The 6,802-nt window shown below is 40.8% G+C and overlaps 1 non-coding gene across 1 annotated transcript; it reads right to left on the bottom strand.

Moving 5' to 3' along the window:
• Positions 1-6,039: 6,039 nt before the first annotated feature.
• Trnat-ugu (transfer RNA threonine (anticodon UGU)) lies at positions 6,040-6,114 on the bottom strand. The gene has a single exon. It is a non-coding gene; the product is annotated as a tRNA-Thr (tRNA).
• Positions 6,115-6,802: the final 688 nt, after the last annotated feature.

The raw sequence follows: 6,802 nt of genomic DNA, 5'->3' as shown, positions 1-6,802 counted from the left end.
TACGATCGTCTCCATGGGAGAATAGCAGCCTGCATTGCTGCGAAAGGTGGATATACACTGTACTAGTGCCGACATTGTGCATGCTCTGTTGCCTGTGTCTATGTGCCTGTGGTTCTGTCAGTGTGATCATGTGATGTATCTGACCCCAGGAATGTGTCAATAAAGTTTCCCCTTCCTGGGACAATGAATTCACGGTGTTCTTATTTCAATTTCCAGGAGTGTATAACGCGGCAAATTTGTTTTATCCCCAGTTGTATTCAGTACTTCTTCGTCAGTTACGCCATCTATCCATCTAGTCTCCAGTATTATTCTGTAGCACAAAATTCAAAAGGCTAATGTATTCTTCTCGTTCGAACTGCTTATAGTCAACGTTTGACTACCATACGAGGATAAACTCGATAAGATTACTTCAGAAAAGTCTCCTTAACACATTAACTTATATTAGGTGTTAACAAATTTCTTTTCTGCGGAAGCACTTTTTTTACGATTGCCTGTCTACTTCGGCAGTCATCATTTGTTCCGAAGCCAAAAAATAAAATCTCATCTACAACTTATACTGTTTCATTTACTTATCTGATTCCCTCAACATCGCCTGATTTGATTCAACTACATTCCATTGCTCTTGTTTACATTTTGTTGGTGTTCATCGGAATAACACCTTCTGACATACATTCCATTCCACTGCCATGTTCTTCCAAGTCCCTGATGTCTTTGATGCCAACGTTAAAGTTTTTATTTCTTCTCCCTGAAGTGTAATTTCTTCTCGAAATTTTTCTTTCGTTTCCTTCACAGCCTACTCAATTGTTTGGTTTGAATAACCTCATAGATAGGCCAGATATTTTGTAAGTTACATGTTGCCTAGATCATATTAACGTCTCTGTTAAAAGGATGTGGAACGAATCAGTTTATACGATATGTATATACTATTACTGTCAACATGAAGACATTATTTCTTATTCCTACTCATGCACTTACATGATAAAATAACTATTTTTTTTATTTTCACTGGCTTTCAGTTTGTCAATAGAAATTCTTTTGGACAGAAGAAGTTGTCAAGCGGAAAAGAAATTTCAAACTTGCTGTCAGATATTTTATGTTTGTGGTCAAATACTCAAATGTATTTGTTAGTGCATATTGAACTCCGTTCTCAGCCACTTAAAGTTTGCCCATTTATCCATCTGGTGCTTTACGTATCGACCTAAACCTTCTTCTCAAATAGAGACGGATTATTTATGAGAATCTCATTAGCGACTGTATGTATTGTGACGGAGCATTTAAAATGTCTGGGTTAACACAACATGTTATTCCTACTGCTCGCTTTTGTGCAAATTATATGGAGAGCAAAACCCGATGAACTGAATTGTTTGAGAACCTCCATTCCCCTGTATCTGCCTCCAGAACCGGACCGAAGACCTTGCGAAGCACTTTTCTCTCAAAAATAAGGAGTCCTGTTTCCATACTCCATGTCTCACAGGCATGTAGAACAACAGGCTGTATCAGGGTTTTGTACAGTCGAATTTTGAACTGTCTGGAGAGACATTTGGACCGAAGCAGTTGTGCTAGGCTGTGGTAAGATCGGTTTCCTGCTTTTATTCTGGCATTGATCTCTGCTTCACATGACGAGTCCTCAGTGAATAGTGCCCCTAGGACTGGTCTACAACCTGCAGTGATTGTAGATGACCAGCAGTATGACAATGACCACGCGTCATAACGAGGTAGTCTGTCCTGGCTTCGTTTATGTTTTGCCCAAACCTGCTGGCAGCCTTCTTTAGGGCTTTGGTCATTTGCTCCAACTCCTCTTCCGACATAGAGGGTAAACAGATGTCGTCTGCGTAGGCTAAGTATGCCAGTTTCTTTCCTTCGATTTCAATCCCTTCGTTCTCCTGGAAGGTCTCGCGTACAATCTTCTCGAGGGCAAAGTGGACCAGGATAGGGGACAACCCATCTCCTTTCCTGAGTCCTGTCACAGTTTCAAATTCCTCAGTTATGCGATTTCCCATCTTCACCTTTGCAGATGTTTCCCTCAGACAAATCTTTATCAGATTGATGAGTATATCTGCCATGCCAAACTCCCTTAAACTTTCCAACTGCCTATCAAATCTACCTAAACATTATAGTGACTCCATGCTATGGTATTTATTTTACCTTTCAGTGCAAAACGTATATCATCTTTTATCACACGCTGGAGACTATGTAACATTTTAAAGTAAATCATGATTTTATAGCGAAACTGCTAAAATTTTACCCATACATCGTCATGTTGCAACAATGTGAGGCAGTGATGGTCAGATTATTTGTCAAAAATTGGGAGAAACCAGTGTACCACACTATAACTGATTACAACAAAATTGTAAATTATTAACCCCTCTTCTTCACCAACGTTAAACGAAATTGTAACAAACTGGAGCAAGGATGAACAATGAGATAGTAAGGGCGACCAATGTTGCTCACTAGGAGGCATTGATGATTAATTTTCACAGCGACCATCATTACAACTGTAAGCAATGATCATTATACATAAAGTGCTCATCATTCCCATGGTTCCCACCAAATCCCTGGTGAAAGTGACTGCCTCTACTCATAAGTAACTTGCTGCAATTATATTCAGCTGGCATATGGTGACCATGATAACCCCAAACAAAATTGCGGCAATGATAGTTAGTTGACACGGAGATACCATAAACCTAGCTACATACGTGGGACAATTATAGTCAGTTGACAAGGAGATACCATAAACCTAGTTACATACGTGGGACAATTATAGTCAGTTGACAAGGAGATACCATAAACCTAGTTACATACGTGGGACAGGATGCTGCCAATACCCATAGATACTATGTGGTGTGGCAATTGTGCCATGCTGAATGGTTACGGTCGATTTTCTCTGCCCGAGATTCCAAGGATGTTGAATGATTGTGCCTTGAGATGGAATGGGTCATTTCATGGACACAAATGTAGCTCCAGCTGAGCTGCGGAGAGGTTACGGATGGTGGAGGCTGTCAGTTGCATTAATTGAAAGTAGCAATAGGAAAGCAGAAAGACTAATGGAGAAAGGGGAAAAGGACTAATTCAGTTCTGTAACAAGTTTCAGCTAGTACTAGCGAATACTCTGTTCAGGACTCACAAGAGGAGAAGATACACTTGAAAATGACTGGGTGATACGGGAATGTTTCAGTTAACTTACATCAATTTCAGACAGAGATTCCGAAACCTGGTATTGGATTGTAAGGCGTAAGCAGGAGCAGATAAAGACTCAGATAACATAATAATAGTAATGAAGAGTAAGCTGAAGTTTAAGACATTAGTCAGGAAGAATCAATACACAAAGAAGTAGAATACGGAAGTACTAAGGAATGACGAGATGCACTTGAAGTTCTCTAAGGCTACAGATACAGCAGTAAGGAATAGCTCAGTAGGCAGTACAGTTGAGGAGGAATGGAAATCTCTAAAAAGAGCCATCACAAAAGTTGGGAAGGAAAATATAGGTACAAAGGAGGTAACTGCGAAGAAACCATTAGTAACAGAAGAAATATTTCAGTTGATTGATAAAAGGAGGAAATACAAAAATCTTCCGGCAAACTCAAGAATACAGAAATATAAGTCGCTGAGAAGTGAATTAAGTAGGAAGTGCAACGGAGCTAAGACGAAATGGCTGCAGGAAAAATGTGAAGACATCGAAAAAGAAATGATTGTCGGAAGTACAGACTCAGCATACAGGAAAGTCAAAACAACCTTCGGTGGCATTAAAAGCAAAGGTGGAAACATTAAGAGTGCAACGGGAATTCCACTGTTAAATGCACAGGAGAGAGCGGGTAGGTGGAAAGAATACACTGAAAGCCTTTATGAGGGGGAAGATTTGTGTGATGAGGTAGAAGAAGAAACAGGAGTCGATTAAGAAGTGATAGGGGATCCAGGTTTAGAATCAGAATTTAAAAGAGCTTTGGAGGACTTAAGGTCAAATAAGGCAGAAGGGGTAGGTGACATTCCATCAGAATTTCTAAAACTATTGGGGGATGTGGCAACAAAACAAATATTCACGTTGATGTGTAGAATGTATGAGTCTGGTAACATACCATCTGACGTTCGGAAAAGCATTAACCACACAATTCCGAAGACGGCAAGTCTGACTGGTGCGAGAATTATCGCACTATGAGCTTAACAGCTCATACATCCAAATAGCTGACAAGAATAATATACAGAAGAATTGAAAAGAAAATTGAGGATGCGCTTGATGACAATCATTTTGGCTTTAGGAAAAGTAAAGGCACGAGAGAGGCAATTCTGACGTTACGATTAGTAATGGAAGCAAGACAACAGAAAAATAAAAACACTTTCCTCGGATGTGCCAACCAGGAAAGATGTTCGAAATTCTGAAAAACGTAGGGTTAAGCTATAAGGAGAGAGGGGTCATATACAATATGTACAACAGCCAAGAGGGAATAAAAAGACTGGACGACCAAGAACGAAGTGCTCGTATTAAAAGGGTGTAAGACTAGGATGTAGTCTATCGTCCCCACTGTTCAATCTGTACATCGAGGAAGCAATGATGGAAATAAAAGAAAGGTTCAGGAGTGGAATTAAAATACAAGGTGAAAGGATATCAATGATACGATTCGCTGATGACATTGCTATCCTGAGTGAAAGTGAAGAAGAATTACATGATCTGCTGATCGAAATGAACAGTCTAATGAATACAGAGCATGGATTGAGAGTAAATCGAAGAAAGACGAAGATAATGAGAAGTAGTAGAAATGAGAACAGCGAGAAACTTAACATCAGGATTGATGGTCACGAAGCAGATAAAGTTAAGGAATTCTGCTTCCTAGGCAATTAAATATTCAATGACGGACGGAGCAAGGAGGACATCAAAAGCAGACTAGCTATGGCATTCCTGGCCACTCTACTAATATCAAACATCGGCCTTAATTTGAGAAATGTGCGTCGGGAGTGCAGCATTGCCTAGTAATGAAACATGGAGTGTGTGAAAACCAGAACAGAAGAGAATCGAAGCATTTGAGATGTGCAGCTACAGACTAACGTTGAAAATTAGGTGAATTGATAAGGTAAGGAATGAGGAGGTTCAACGCAGAATCGGAGAGGAAAGGAATATGTGAAGAATACTGATAAGAAGGGACAGGATGATTGGACATCTGTTAAAACATGAGGGAATGACTTCCATGGTACTAGAGGGAGCTGTAAAGGGCAAAAACTGCAGGGGAAGACAGAGATTAGAATACATCCAGCAAATAATTGGGGATGTAGGTTGCAAGTGCTAATCTGAGATGAAGAGGTTAACACAGGAGAGGAATTCGTGGTGGCCAGAATCAAACCAGTCAGAAGACTAACGTAAAAAAGGCAACATCTAGGACACTGTCATGTGTAGTCATTGATGGATGCAGAGGGATATGGCAACAGTCGAGGCCGGTGTCTCAGGCTGTGCTTAGAGATAGGCAGAAACGTAAAGCGTCGAGTTGTCCAGCTATGAGCTGGAAGATAATGTTTCGTAGTCCGTTATTTTTGAGGGCACCAACTGATGTGTACTCGACATTTACTGCAGGAGACGATAGGAAGTACAGACATCATCATGTTGTAACCAAGTGAGGCAAAGATGATCGTAAGGGGCACTAAATGAGTGCTTACGAACTGATGGTGCTTGTGATGGAAGTGGTTCATTGTGTGATAAGCGAACATGCTTTCTCTGTAGACACTTGTGAAACTATTTCTTGCTGTGAAGTCGGTGAGTACTGACACGTAATTTGTTTGTGTTTACGGCGTACGAGCCATACGAAACAGTGTATTGTAATACAGAGCTGATATAAATGTCTCAGAACTCATCATGGGCGACTGTACATTGAATTGTGACTGAACATGTGGTTCCACATATGCGTCAAGGTTTTGTTAAGTTATCGCCTTCTCTGAGCGTATTGTCATATATGTGTTGATTTACCGTGTACGTATATAGTATAAATGATAATTAAATGGACACCCTAGCTGCAAACAGGCGTTGATGTACTTCATTGGGGACACGTTGAAAATGTGTGCCCCGACCGGGACTCGAACCCGTGATCTCCTGCTTACAGGGCAGACGCTCTATCCATCTGAGCCACCGTGGGCACAGAGGATAGTGCGCCTGCAGGGACTTATCCCTTGCACGCTCCCCGTGAGATCCACATTCCCAACATCTCCACACCACTACATTCGTAGTGCGCCTAATAGATGTTTGCCCATCATACTCATTACTCGTGGCAGATTAATCTACCAAGTCCCGTACGAGTTGGGGCATAGCGTGTGCGTTCGCACAAGAAGGTCAATGGCCGGGAAGCCATATTTTAACTATATATGGTGGTAGTATGTGTTCCCGAAAGAACAGTTACCGTTTAATTATCATTTCATTTCTAGCAAAGCTGCGTGGTCATCCACGGTAACTGTTCTTTCGAGAACACATACTACCGCCATATATATATAGTATAAGGTAATGTAATATGCATTTATTTTTGGTGGGTTTGAATGTTATGGTATTCAGTCTAGTTACAACAACCTTGCGGTCAATAGTCCCCGTATCCATCATGACGCCCCCTGACTGGTCAAGTTATTTGTTGCTAAGAGATAAAGAATGTTTCCGAAACCGTTTACACTTCTAGTGGGCTCCTGAACTAGCTGTTCAGAACGGGTTTCTTACATAGCATTCAGTGTTATGCCTTCCACCGACTTTAAATACGTATTTTCTCCAGAATATTGAGGGTAGATTGAATTCACCAGCAATTCTAATTGTATGAGTGGGGTACCTATTTGAAATGAGACT

Source organism: Schistocerca cancellata, chromosome 2, assembly GCF_023864275.1.
Source record: "Schistocerca cancellata isolate TAMUIC-IGC-003103 chromosome 2, iqSchCanc2.1, whole genome shotgun sequence".
Classification (NCBI taxonomy): Eukaryota; Metazoa; Arthropoda; class Insecta; order Orthoptera; family Acrididae; genus Schistocerca; species Schistocerca cancellata.
Note: the sequence above shows the minus strand (reverse complement) of the source record. Positions and strands in the feature narration are given on the sequence as shown.